The sequence below is a fragment of the Montipora capricornis genome, chromosome 2, assembly GCF_036669925.1.
Source record: "Montipora capricornis isolate CH-2021 chromosome 2, ASM3666992v2, whole genome shotgun sequence".
Classification (NCBI taxonomy): Eukaryota; Metazoa; Cnidaria; class Anthozoa; order Scleractinia; family Acroporidae; genus Montipora; species Montipora capricornis.
The window spans coordinates 20,422,673-20,433,840 of NC_090884.1; the positions used below are offsets into that span (position 1 = coordinate 20,422,673).

An 11,168-nucleotide genomic window follows, 5' to 3' on the forward strand; every position below is an offset into this window, starting at 1 on the left:
AATCAACCATAAACTAAAAGCAATCAATAAAGTAGAAGCCTACAACACGAGGAATTCCCAAGCGGTCACCCAGCGAAGTACTACTCTCGCCCTACAGGATTTGACTGCGGGGATCGGACGGGACCCGGTTTTTTGCCTGTGGTATGGTCGTAGACGGAAGAATACAAGCTCTAGTTGTATGTGTGATTTGTTTTCGTCAAGCCAAGCGAGAAAGCGAGTGAAAATCCCCCTTGCCCTCCCTTCAGACTGCAAAGAATGTTCAATTAATAGGCCATCAACCAGTTACATTGTGACGACAACTTTAACATTTGTCGCGCGCGAAAATTCAGTGCTCATGCAATGTGGACAAGCAAGAAAATAACAACTCATGAATCAACCATAAACTAAAAGCAATCAATAAAGTAGAAGCCTACAACACGAGGAATTCCCAAGCGGTCACCCAGCGAAGTACTACTCTCGCCCTACAGGATTTGACTGCGGGGATCGGACGGGACCCGGTTTTTTGCCTGTGGTATGGTCGTAGACGGAAGAATACAAGCTCTAGTTGTATGTGTGATTTGTTTTCGTCAAGCCAAGCGAGAAAGCGAGTGAAAATCCCCCTTGCCCTCCCTTCAGACTGCAAAGAATGTTCAATTAATAGGCCATCAACCAGTTACATTGTGACGACAACTTTAACATTTGTCGCGCGCGAAAATTCAGTGCTCATGCAATGTGGACAAGCAAGAAAATAACAACTCATGAATCAACCATAAACTAAAAGCAATCAATAAAGTAGAAGCCTACAACACGAGGAATTCCCAAGCGGTCACCCAGCGAAGTACTACTCTCGCCCTACAGGATTTGACTGCGGGGATCGGACGGGACCCGGTTTTTTGCCTGTGGTATGGTCGTAGACGGAAGAATACAAGCTCTAGTTGTATGTGTGATTTGTTTTCGTCAAGCCAAGCGAGAAAGCGAGTGAAAATCCCCCTTGCCCTCCCTTCAGACTGCAAAGAATGTTCAATTAATAGGCCATCAACCAGTTACATTGTGACGACAACTTTAACATTTGTCGCGCGCGAAAATTCAGTGCTCATGCAATGTGGACAAGCAAGAAAATAACAACTCATGAATCAACCATAAACTAAAAGCAATCAATAAAGTAGAAGCCTACAACACGAGGAATTCCCAAGCGGTCACCCAGCGAAGTACTACTCTCGCCCTACAGGATTTGACTGCGGGGATCGGACGGGACCCGGTTTTTTGCCTGTGGTATGGTCGTAGACGGAAGAATACAAGCTCTAGTTGTATGTGTGATTTGTTTTCGTCAAGCCAAGCGAGAAAGCGAGTGAAAATCCCCCTTGCCCTCCCTTCAGACTGCAAAGAATGTTCAATTAATAGGCCATCAACCAGTTACATTGTGACGACAACTTTAACATTTGTCGCGCGCGAAAATTCAGTGCTCATGCAATGTGGACAAGCAAGAAAATAACAACTCATGAATCAACCATAAACTAAAAGCAATCAATAAAGTAGAAGCCTACAACACGAGGAATTCCCAAGCGGTCACCCAGCGAAGTACTACTCTCGCCCTACAGGATTTGACTGCGGGGATCGGACGGGACCCGGTTTTTTGCCTGTGGTATGGTCGTAGACGGAAGAATACAAGCTCTAGTTGTATGTGTGATTTGTTTTCGTCAAGCCAAGCGAGAAAGCGAGTGAAAATCCCCCTTGCCCTCCCTTCAGACTGCAAAGAATGTTCAATTAATAGGCCATCAACCAGTTACATTGTGACGACAACTTTAACATTTGTCGCGCGCGAAAATTCAGTGCTCATGCAATGTGGACAAGCAAGAAAATAACAACTCATGAATCAACCATAAACTAAAAGCAATCAATAAAGTAGAAGCCTACAACACGAGGAATTCCCAAGCGGTCACCCAGCGAAGTACTACTCTCGCCCTACAGGATTTGACTGCGGGGATCGGACGGGACCCGGTTTTTTGCCTGTGGTATGGTCGTAGACGGAAGAATACAAGCTCTAGTTGTATGTGTGATTTGTTTTCGTCAAGCCAAGCGAGAAAGCGAGTGAAAATCCCCCTTGCCCTCCCTTCAGACTGCAAAGAATGTTCAATTAATAGGCCATCAACCAGTTACATTGTGACGACAACTTTAACATTTGTCGCGCGCGAAAATTCAGTGCTCATGCAATGTGGACAAGCAAGAAAATAACAACTCATGAATCAACCATAAACTAAAAGCAATCAATAAAGTAGAAGCCTACAACACGAGGAATTCCCAAGCGGTCACCCAGCGAAGTACTACTCTCGCCCTACAGGATTTGACTGCGGGGATCGGACGGGACCCGGTTTTTTGCCTGTGGTATGGTCGTAGACGGAAGAATACAAGCTCTAGTTGTATGTGTGATTTGTTTTCGTCAAGCCAAGCGAGAAAGCGAGTGAAAATCCCCCTTGCCCTCCCTTCAGACTGCAAAGAATGTTCAATTAATAGGCCATCAACCAGTTACATTGTGACGACAACTTTAACATTTGTCGCGCGCGAAAATTCAGTGCTCATGCAATGTGGACAAGCAAGAAAATAACAACTCATGAATCAACCATAAACTAAAAGCAATCAATAAAGTAGAAGCCTACAACACGAGGAATTCCCAAGCGGTCACCCAGCGAAGTACTACTCTCGCCCTACAGGATTTGACTGCGGGGATCGGACGGGACCCGGTTTTTTGCCTGTGGTATGGTCGTAGACGGAAGAATACAAGCTCTAGTTGTATGTGTGATTTGTTTTCGTCAAGCCAAGCGAGAAAGCGAGTGAAAATCCCCCTTGCCCTCCCTTCAGACTGCAAAGAATGTTCAATTAATAGGCCATCAACCAGTTACATTGTGACGACAACTTTAACATTTGTCGCGCGCGAAAATTCAGTGCTCATGCAATGTGGACAAGCAAGAAAATAACAACTCATGAATCAACCATAAACTAAAAGCAATCAATAAAGTAGAAGCCTACAACACGAGGAATTCCCAAGCGGTCACCCAGCGAAGTACTACTCTCGCCCTACAGGATTTGACTGCGGGGATCGGACGGGACCCGGTTTTTTGCCTGTGGTATGGTCGTAGACGGAAGAATACAAGCTCTAGTTGTATGTGTGATTTGTTTTCGTCAAGCCAAGCGAGAAAGCGAGTGAAAATCCCCCTTGCCCTCCCTTCAGACTGCAAAGAATGTTCAATTAATAGGCCATCAACCAGTTACATTGTGACGACAACTTTAACATTTGTCGCGCGCGAAAATTCAGTGCTCATGCAATGTGGACAAGCAAGAAAATAACAACTCATGAATCAACCATAAACTAAAAGCAATCAATAAAGTAGAAGCCTACAACACGAGGAATTCCCAAGCGGTCACCCAGCGAAGTACTACTCTCGCCCTACAGGATTTGACTGCGGGGATCGGACGGGACCCGGTTTTTTGCCTGTGGTATGGTCGTAGACGGAAGAATACAAGCTCTAGTTGTATGTGTGATTTGTTTTCGTCAAGCCAAGCGAGAAAGCGAGTGAAAATCCCCCTTGCCCTCCCTTCAGACTGCAAAGAATGTTCAATTAATAGGCCATCAACCAGTTACATTGTGACGACAACTTTAACATTTGTCGCGCGCGAAAATTCAGTGCTCATGCAATGTGGACAAGCAAGAAAATAACAACTCATGAATCAACCATAAACTAAAAGCAATCAATAAAGTAGAAGCCTACAACACGAGGAATTCCCAAGCGGTCACCCAGCGAAGTACTACTCTCGCCCTACAGGATTTGACTGCGGGGATCGGACGGGACCCGGTTTTTTGCCTGTGGTATGGTCGTAGACGGAAGAATACAAGCTCTAGTTGTATGTGTGATTTGTTTTCGTCAAGCCAAGCGAGAAAGCGAGTGAAAATCCCCCTTGCCCTCCCTTCAGACTGCAAAGAATGTTCAATTAATAGGCCATCAACCAGTTACATTGTGACGACAACTTTAACATTTGTCGCGCGCGAAAATTCAGTGCTCATGCAATGTGGACAAGCAAGAAAATAACAACTCATGAATCAACCATAAACTAAAAGCAATCAATAAAGTAGAAGCCTACAACACGAGGAATTCCCAAGCGGTCACCCAGCGAAGTACTACTCTCGCCCTACAGGATTTGACTGCGGGGATCGGACGGGACCCGGTTTTTTGCCTGTGGTATGGTCGTAGACGGAAGAATACAAGCTCTAGTTGTATGTGTGATTTGTTTTCGTCAAGCCAAGCGAGAAAGCGAGTGAAAATCCCCCTTGCCCTCCCTTCAGACTGCAAAGAATGTTCAATTAATAGGCCATCAACCAGTTACATTGTGACGACAACTTTAACATTTGTCGCGCGCGAAAATTCAGTGCTCATGCAATGTGGACAAGCAAGAAAATAACAACTCATGAATCAACCATAAACTAAAAGCAATCAATAAAGTAGAAGCCTACAACACGAGGAATTCCCAAGCGGTCACCCAGCGAAGTACTACTCTCGCCCTACAGGATTTGACTGCGGGGATCGGACGGGACCCGGTTTTTTGCCTGTGGTATGGTCGTAGACGGAAGAATACAAGCTCTAGTTGTATGTGTGATTTGTTTTCGTCAAGCCAAGCGAGAAAGCGAGTGAAAATCCCCCTTGCCCTCCCTTCAGACTGCAAAGAATGTTCAATTAATAGGCCATCAACCAGTTACATTGTGACGACAACTTTAACATTTGTCGCGCGCGAAAATTCAGTGCTCATGCAATGTGGACAAGCAAGAAAATAACAACTCATGAATCAACCATAAACTAAAAGCAATCAATAAAGTAGAAGCCTACAACACGAGGAATTCCCAAGCGGTCACCCAGCGAAGTACTACTCTCGCCCTACAGGATTTGACTGCGGGGATCGGACGGGACCCGGTTTTTTGCCTGTGGTATGGTCGTAGACGGAAGAATACAAGCTCTAGTTGTATGTGTGATTTGTTTTCGTCAAGCCAAGCGAGAAAGCGAGTGAAAATCCCCCTTGCCCTCCCTTCAGACTGCAAAGAATGTTCAATTAATAGGCCATCAACCAGTTACATTGTGACGACAACTTTAACATTTGTCGCGCGCGAAAATTCAGTGCTCATGCAATGTGGACAAGCAAGAAAATAACAACTCATGAATCAACCATAAACTAAAAGCAATCAATAAAGTAGAAGCCTACAACACGAGGAATTCCCAAGCGGTCACCCAGCGAAGTACTACTCTCGCCCTACAGGATTTGACTGCGGGGATCGGACGGGACCCGGTTTTTTGCCTGTGGTATGGTCGTAGACGGAAGAATACAAGCTCTAGTTGTATGTGTGATTTGTTTTCGTCAAGCCAAGCGAGAAAGCGAGTGAAAATCCCCCTTGCCCTCCCTTCAGACTGCAAAGAATGTTCAATTAATAGGCCATCAACCAGTTACATTGTGACGACAACTTTAACATTTGTCGCGCGCGAAAAAAACAGTGCTCATGCAGATGTGGACAAAGCAATGAGAGAATAACCAACTCATGAATCAAACCAATAAACCTATGAAAGCAATCACATAAAGTAGAAGCCTACAACACGAGTGAGGAAATTCCCAAGCGGGTCACCCAGATAAAAAAGTACTATCTCTCCGCCCTACTAGGATTTGACTGGCGGGGATCGGACGGGACCCGGGTTTTTGCCCCTGGTGGTCCTTTATGGTCGGTAGACGCGGAAGGAGAATAACCAATTGCTCTAGTAGTATTGTGTGATTTGTTTCGTCTAGCCAAGCGAGGAAATGCGAGTGAAAATCCCCCTTGCCTTCCCTTCAGAGGCAAAGAATGTTCAATTAAGTAGGCCATCAACCAGGACATTGTGACGACAACTTTAACATTTGTCGCGCGCGAAAATTCAGTGCTCATGCAATGTGGACAAGCAAGAAAATAACAACTCATGAATCAACCATAAACTAAAAGCAATCAATAAAGTAGAAGCCTACAACACTAGAATTCCCAAGCGGTCACCCAGCGATTGTAGTATTACTCTCGCCCTACAGGATTTGACTGCGGGGATCGGACGGGACCCGTTTTTTGCCTGTGGTATGGTCGTAGACGGAAGAATACAAGCTCTAGTTGTATGTGTGATTTGTTTTCGTCTAGCCAAGCGAGGAAGAAAGCGAGTGAAAATCCCCTTGCCTTCACTTCAGACTGCAAAGAATGTTCAATTAATAGGCCATCAACCAGTTACATTGTGACGACAACTTTAACAATTGTCGCGCGCGAAAATTCAGTGCTCATGCAATGTGGACAAGCAAGAAAATAACAACTCATGAATCAACCATAAACTAAAAGCAATCAATAAAGTAGAAGCCTACAACACGAGGAATTCCCAAGCGGTCACCCAGCGAAGTACTACTCTCGCCCTACAGGATTTGACTGCGGGGATCGGACGGGACCCGGTTTTTTGGCCTGTGGTATGGTCGTAGACGGAAGAATACAAGCTCTAGTTGTATGTGTGATTTGTTTTCGTCAAGCCAAGCGAGAAAGCGAGTGAAAATCCCCCTTGCCCTCCCTTCAGACTGCAAAGAATGTTCAATTAATAGGCCATCAACCAGTTACATTGTGACGACAACTTTAACATTTGTCGCGCGCGAAAAATCAGTGCTCATGCAATGTGAACAAGCAAGGAAAATAACAAACTCATGAATCAACCATAAACTAAAAGCAATCAATAAAGTAGAAGCCTACAACACGAGGAATTTCCCAAGCGGTCACCCAGCGAAGTACTACTCTCGCCCTACAGGATTTGACTGCGGGGATCGGACGGGACCCGGTTTTTTGCCTGTGGTATGGTCGTAGACGGAAGAATACAAGCTCTAGTTGTATGTGTGATTTGTTTTTCGTCAAGCCAAGCGAGAAAGCGAGTGAAAATCCCCTTGCCTTCCCTTCAGACTGCAAAGAATGTTCAATTAATAGGCCATCAACCAGTTACATTGTTACGACAACTTTAACATTTGTCGCGCACGAAAATTCAGTGCTCATGCAATGTGGACAAGCAAGAAAATAACAACTCATGAAACTGCCATAAACTAAAAGCAATCAACTTAGTAGAAGCCTACAACACGAGGAATTCCCAAGCGGTCACCCAGCGAAGTACTACTCTCGCCCTACAGGATTTGACTGCGGGGATCGGACGGGACCCGGTTTTTTGCCTGTGGTATGGTCGTAGATCGGAAAGAATACAAGCTCTAGTTGTATGTGTGATTGTTTTCGTCTAGCCAAGCGAGAAAAGCGAAGTGAAAATCCCCCTTGCCTTCCCTTCAGACTGCAAAGAATGTTCAAATAATAGGCCATCAACCAGTTACATTGCTGACGACAACTTTAAACATTTGTCGCGCGCGAAAATTCAGTGCTCATGCAATGTGGACAAGCAAGAAAATAACAACTCATGAATCAACCATAAACTAAAAGCAATCAATAAAGTAGAAGCCTACAACACGAGGAATTCCCAAGCGGTCACCCAGCGAAGTACTACTCTCGCCCTACAGGATTTGACTGCGGGGATCGGACGGGACCCGGTTTTTTGCCTGTGGTATGGTCGTAGACGGAAGAATACAAGCTCTAGTTGTATGTGTGATTTGTTTTCGTCAAGCCAAGCGAGAAAGCGAGTGAAAATCCCCCTTGCCCTCCCTTCAGACTGCAAAGAATGTTCAATTAATAGGCCATCAACCAGTTACATTGTGACGACAACTTTAACATTTGTCGCGCGCGAAAATTCAGTGCTCATGCAATGTGGACAAGCAAGAAAATAACAACTCATGAATCAACCATAAACTAAAAGCAATCAATAAAGTAGAAAGCCTACAACACGAGGAATTCCCAAGCGGTCACCCAGCGAAGTATACTCTCGCCCTACAGGATTTGACTGCGGGGATCGGACGGGACCCGGTTTTTGCCTGTGGTATGGTCGTAGACGGAAGAATACAAGCTCTAGTTGTATGTGTGATTTGTTTTCGTCAAGCCAAGCGAGAAAGCGAGTGAAAATCCCCCTTGCCCTCCCTTCAGACTGCAAAGAATGTTCAATTAATAGGCCATCAACCAGTTACATTGTGACGACAACTTTAACATTTGTCGCGCGCGAAAATTCAGTGCTCATGCAATGTGGACAAGCAAGAAAATAACAACTCATGAATCAACCATAAACTAAAAGCAATCAATAAAGTAGAAGCCTACAACACGAGGAATTCCCAAGCGGTCACCCAGCGAAGTACTACTCTCGCCCTACAGGATTTGACTGCGGGGATCGGACGGGACCCGGTTTTTGCCTGTGGTATGGTCGTAGACGGAAGAATACAAGCTCTAGTTGTATGTGTGATTTGTTTTCGTCAAGCCAAGCGAGAAAGCGAGTGAAAATCCCCCTTGCCCTCCCTTCAGACTGCAAAGAATGTTCAATTAATAGGCCATCAACCAGTTACATTGTGACGACAACTTTAACATTTGTCGCGCGCGAAAATTCAGTGCTCATGCAATGTGGACAAGCAAGAAAATAACAACTCATGAATCAACCATAAACTAAAAGCAATCAATAAAGTAGAAGCCTACAACACGAGGAATTCCCAAGCGGTCACCCAGCGAAGTACTACTCTCGCCCTACAGGATTTGACTGCGGGGATCGGACGGGACCCGGATTTTTGCCTGTGGTATGGTCGTAGACGGAAGAATACAAGCTATAATGTATGGGTTATTTTTTTTCGTCAAGCCAAGCGAGAAAGCGAGTGAAAATCCCCCTTGCCCTACCTTCAGACTGCAAAGAATGTTCAATTAATAGGCCATCAACCAGTTACATTGTGACGACAACTTTAACATTTGTCGCGCGCGAAAATTCAGTGCTCATGCAATGTGGACAAGCAAGAAAATAACAACTCATGAATCAACCATAAACTAAAAGCAATCAATAAAGTAGAAGCCTACAACACGAGGAATTCCCAAGCGGTCACCCAGCGAAGTACTACTCTCGCCCTACAGGATTTGACTGCGGGGATCGGACGGGACCCGGTTTTTTGCCTGTGGTATGGTCGTAGACGGAAGAATACAAGCTCTAGTTGTATGTGTGATTTGTTTTCGTCAAGCCAAGCGAGAAAGCGAGTGAAAATCCCCCTTGCCCTCCCTTCAGACTGCAAAGAATGTTCAATTAATAGGCCATCAACCAGTTACATTGTGACGACAACTTTAACATTTGTCGCGCGCGAAAATTCAGTGCTCATGCAATGTGGACAAGCAAGAAAATAACAACTCATGAATCAACCATAAACTAAAAGCAATCAATAAAGTAGAAGCCTACAACACGAGGAATTCCCAAGCGGTCACCCAGCGAAGTACTACTCTCGCCCTACAGGATTTGACTGCGGGGATCGGACGGGACCCGGTTTTTTGCCTGTGGTATGGTCGTAGACGGAAGAATACAAGCTCTAGTTGTATGTGTGATTTGTTTTCGTCAAGCCAAGCGAGAAAGCGAGTGAAAATCCCCCTTGCCCTCCCTTCAGACTGCAAAGAATGTTCAATTAATAGGCCATCAACCAGTTACATTGTGACGACAACTTTAACATTTGTCGCGCGCGAAAATTCAGTGCTCATGCAATGTGGACAAGCAAGAAAATAACAACTCATGAATCAACCATAAACTAAAAGCAATCAATAAAGTAGAAGCCTACAACACGAGGAATTCCCAAGCGGTCACGCCAGCGAAGTACTACTCTCGCCCTACAGGATTTGACTGCGGGGATCGGACGGGACCCGGTTTTTTGCCTGTGGTATGGTCGTAGACGGAAGAATACAAGCTCTAGTTGTATGTGTGATTTGTTTTCGTCAAGCCAAGCGAGAAAGCGAGTGAAAATCCCCCTTGCCCTCCCTTCAGACTGCAAAGAATGTTCAATTAATAGGCCATCAACCAGTTACATTGTGACGACAACTTTAACATTTGTCGCGCGCGAAAATTCAGTGCTCATGCAATGTGGACAAGCAAGAAAATAACAACTCATGAATCAACCATAAACTAAAAGCAATCAATAAAGTAGAAGCCTACAACACGAGGAATTCCAAAGCGGTCACCCAGCGAAGTACTACTCTCGCCCTACAGGATTTGACTGCGGGGATCGGACGCACCCCGGTTTTTTGCCTGTGGTATGGTCGTAGACGGAAGAATACACGCTCTAGTTGTATGCGTGATTTGTTTTCGTCTAGCCAAGCGAGAAAGCGAGTGAAAATCCCTCTTGCCTTTCCTTCAGACTGCAAAGAATGTTCAATTAATAGGCCATCAACCAGTTACATTGTGACGACAACTTTAACATTTGTCGCGCGCGAAAATTCAGTGCTCATGCAATGTGGACAAGCAAGAAAATAACAACTCATGAATCAACCATAAACTAAAAGCAATCAATAAAGTAGAAGCCTACAACACGAGGAATTCCCAAGCGGTCACCCAGCGATGTTATTCTCTCGCCCTACAGGATTTGACTGCGGGGATCGGACGGGACCCGGTTTTTTGCCTGTGGTATGGTCGTAGACGGAAGAATACAAGCTCTAGTTGTATGTGTGATTTGTTTTCGTCAAGCCAAGCGAGAAAGCGAGTGAAAATCCCCCTTGCCCTCCCTTCAGACTGCAAAGAATGTTCAATTAATAGGCCATCAACCAGTTACATTGTGACGACAACTTTAACATTTGTCGCGCGCGAAAATTCAGTGCTCATGCAATGTGGACAAGCAAGAAAATAACAACTCATGAATCACCAATAAACTAAAAGCAATCAATAAAGTAGAAGCCTACAACACGAGGAATTCCCAAGCGGTACCCCAGCGAAGTACTACTCTCGCCCTACAGGATTTGACTGCGGGGATCGGACGGGACCCGGTTTTTTGCCTGTGGTATGGTCGTAGACGGAAGAATACAAGCTCTAGTTGTATGTGTGATTTGTTTTCGTCTAGCCAAGCGAGAAAGAGATGTGAAAATCCCCTTGCGTTCCCTTCAGACTGCAAAGAAGGTGCAATTACTAGGCCAATCAAACCAGGTACATTGTGACGACAACTTTAAAATTTGTCGCGCGGCGAAAAGCAGTGCTCATTGCAATGTGGACAAGCACAGAAAAATAACAACTCATGAATCA

The 11,168-nt window shown here is 45.0% G+C and overlaps 24 non-coding genes and 5 pseudogenes across 24 annotated transcripts; all 29 read right to left on the minus strand.

Moving 5' to 3' along the window:
• Window positions 1–36: 36 nt before the first annotated feature.
• Window positions 37–155, minus strand: LOC138039462 (5S ribosomal RNA). Its single transcript, XR_011130559.1, has one exon. It is a non-coding gene; the product is annotated as a 5S ribosomal RNA (ribosomal RNA).
• A 251-nt stretch (window positions 156–406) lies between these two features.
• Window positions 407–525, minus strand: LOC138039463 (5S ribosomal RNA). Its single transcript, XR_011130560.1, has one exon. It is a non-coding gene; the product is annotated as a 5S ribosomal RNA (ribosomal RNA).
• Window positions 526–776: 251 nt separating this feature from the next.
• Window positions 777–895, minus strand: LOC138039465 (5S ribosomal RNA). Its single transcript, XR_011130562.1, has one exon. It is a non-coding gene; the product is annotated as a 5S ribosomal RNA (ribosomal RNA).
• A 251-nt stretch (window positions 896–1,146) lies between these two features.
• On the minus strand, window positions 1,147–1,265 carry LOC138039466 (5S ribosomal RNA). Its single transcript, XR_011130563.1, has one exon. It is a non-coding gene; the product is annotated as a 5S ribosomal RNA (ribosomal RNA).
• A 251-nt stretch (window positions 1,266–1,516) lies between these two features.
• LOC138039467 (5S ribosomal RNA) lies at window positions 1,517–1,635 on the minus strand. The gene has a single exon (XR_011130564.1). It is a non-coding gene; the product is annotated as a 5S ribosomal RNA (ribosomal RNA).
• A 251-nt stretch (window positions 1,636–1,886) lies between these two features.
• On the minus strand, window positions 1,887–2,005 carry LOC138039469 (5S ribosomal RNA). The gene has a single exon (XR_011130565.1). It is a non-coding gene; the product is annotated as a 5S ribosomal RNA (ribosomal RNA).
• A 251-nt stretch (window positions 2,006–2,256) lies between these two features.
• Window positions 2,257–2,375, minus strand: LOC138039470 (5S ribosomal RNA). The gene has a single exon (XR_011130566.1). It is a non-coding gene; the product is annotated as a 5S ribosomal RNA (ribosomal RNA).
• Window positions 2,376–2,626: 251 nt separating this feature from the next.
• On the minus strand, window positions 2,627–2,745 carry LOC138039471 (5S ribosomal RNA). The gene has a single exon (XR_011130567.1). It is a non-coding gene; the product is annotated as a 5S ribosomal RNA (ribosomal RNA).
• A 251-nt stretch (window positions 2,746–2,996) lies between these two features.
• Window positions 2,997–3,115, minus strand: LOC138039472 (5S ribosomal RNA). Its single transcript, XR_011130568.1, has one exon. It is a non-coding gene; the product is annotated as a 5S ribosomal RNA (ribosomal RNA).
• Window positions 3,116–3,366: 251 nt separating this feature from the next.
• On the minus strand, window positions 3,367–3,485 carry LOC138039473 (5S ribosomal RNA). Its single transcript, XR_011130569.1, has one exon. It is a non-coding gene; the product is annotated as a 5S ribosomal RNA (ribosomal RNA).
• A 251-nt stretch (window positions 3,486–3,736) lies between these two features.
• Window positions 3,737–3,855, minus strand: LOC138039474 (5S ribosomal RNA). The gene has a single exon (XR_011130570.1). It is a non-coding gene; the product is annotated as a 5S ribosomal RNA (ribosomal RNA).
• A 251-nt stretch (window positions 3,856–4,106) lies between these two features.
• LOC138039475 (5S ribosomal RNA) lies at window positions 4,107–4,225 on the minus strand. The gene has a single exon (XR_011130571.1). It is a non-coding gene; the product is annotated as a 5S ribosomal RNA (ribosomal RNA).
• A 251-nt stretch (window positions 4,226–4,476) lies between these two features.
• On the minus strand, window positions 4,477–4,595 carry LOC138039477 (5S ribosomal RNA). Its single transcript, XR_011130573.1, has one exon. It is a non-coding gene; the product is annotated as a 5S ribosomal RNA (ribosomal RNA).
• Window positions 4,596–4,846: 251 nt separating this feature from the next.
• On the minus strand, window positions 4,847–4,965 carry LOC138039478 (5S ribosomal RNA). The gene has a single exon (XR_011130574.1). It is a non-coding gene; the product is annotated as a 5S ribosomal RNA (ribosomal RNA).
• A 251-nt stretch (window positions 4,966–5,216) lies between these two features.
• LOC138039479 (5S ribosomal RNA) lies at window positions 5,217–5,335 on the minus strand. The gene has a single exon (XR_011130575.1). It is a non-coding gene; the product is annotated as a 5S ribosomal RNA (ribosomal RNA).
• Window positions 5,336–6,002: 667 nt separating this feature from the next.
• LOC138039525 (5S ribosomal RNA) lies at window positions 6,003–6,123 on the minus strand (annotated as a pseudogene).
• Window positions 6,124–6,377: 254 nt separating this feature from the next.
• On the minus strand, window positions 6,378–6,497 carry LOC138039502 (5S ribosomal RNA). Its single transcript, XR_011130597.1, has one exon. It is a non-coding gene; the product is annotated as a 5S ribosomal RNA (ribosomal RNA).
• A 253-nt stretch (window positions 6,498–6,750) lies between these two features.
• Window positions 6,751–6,870, minus strand: LOC138039495 (5S ribosomal RNA). The gene has a single exon (XR_011130591.1). It is a non-coding gene; the product is annotated as a 5S ribosomal RNA (ribosomal RNA).
• A 251-nt stretch (window positions 6,871–7,121) lies between these two features.
• Window positions 7,122–7,240, minus strand: LOC138039490 (5S ribosomal RNA). Its single transcript, XR_011130586.1, has one exon. It is a non-coding gene; the product is annotated as a 5S ribosomal RNA (ribosomal RNA).
• Window positions 7,241–7,496: 256 nt separating this feature from the next.
• LOC138039480 (5S ribosomal RNA) lies at window positions 7,497–7,615 on the minus strand. The gene has a single exon (XR_011130576.1). It is a non-coding gene; the product is annotated as a 5S ribosomal RNA (ribosomal RNA).
• Window positions 7,616–7,867: 252 nt separating this feature from the next.
• Window positions 7,868–7,984, minus strand: LOC138039516 (5S ribosomal RNA; annotated as a pseudogene).
• Window positions 7,985–8,235: 251 nt separating this feature from the next.
• On the minus strand, window positions 8,236–8,353 carry LOC138039509 (5S ribosomal RNA). Its single transcript, XR_011130604.1, has one exon. It is a non-coding gene; the product is annotated as a 5S ribosomal RNA (ribosomal RNA).
• Window positions 8,354–8,604: 251 nt separating this feature from the next.
• Window positions 8,605–8,723, minus strand: LOC138039486 (5S ribosomal RNA). Its single transcript, XR_011130582.1, has one exon. It is a non-coding gene; the product is annotated as a 5S ribosomal RNA (ribosomal RNA).
• A 250-nt stretch (window positions 8,724–8,973) lies between these two features.
• LOC138039481 (5S ribosomal RNA) lies at window positions 8,974–9,092 on the minus strand. Its single transcript, XR_011130577.1, has one exon. It is a non-coding gene; the product is annotated as a 5S ribosomal RNA (ribosomal RNA).
• Window positions 9,093–9,343: 251 nt separating this feature from the next.
• LOC138039482 (5S ribosomal RNA) lies at window positions 9,344–9,462 on the minus strand. Its single transcript, XR_011130578.1, has one exon. It is a non-coding gene; the product is annotated as a 5S ribosomal RNA (ribosomal RNA).
• Window positions 9,463–9,713: 251 nt separating this feature from the next.
• On the minus strand, window positions 9,714–9,833 carry LOC138039514 (5S ribosomal RNA; annotated as a pseudogene).
• A 251-nt stretch (window positions 9,834–10,084) lies between these two features.
• On the minus strand, window positions 10,085–10,203 carry LOC138039519 (5S ribosomal RNA; annotated as a pseudogene).
• A 251-nt stretch (window positions 10,204–10,454) lies between these two features.
• LOC138039522 (5S ribosomal RNA) lies at window positions 10,455–10,573 on the minus strand (annotated as a pseudogene).
• Window positions 10,574–10,824: 251 nt separating this feature from the next.
• LOC138039493 (5S ribosomal RNA) lies at window positions 10,825–10,943 on the minus strand. The gene has a single exon (XR_011130589.1). It is a non-coding gene; the product is annotated as a 5S ribosomal RNA (ribosomal RNA).
• Between the last annotated feature and the right edge of the window lie 225 nt (window positions 10,944–11,168).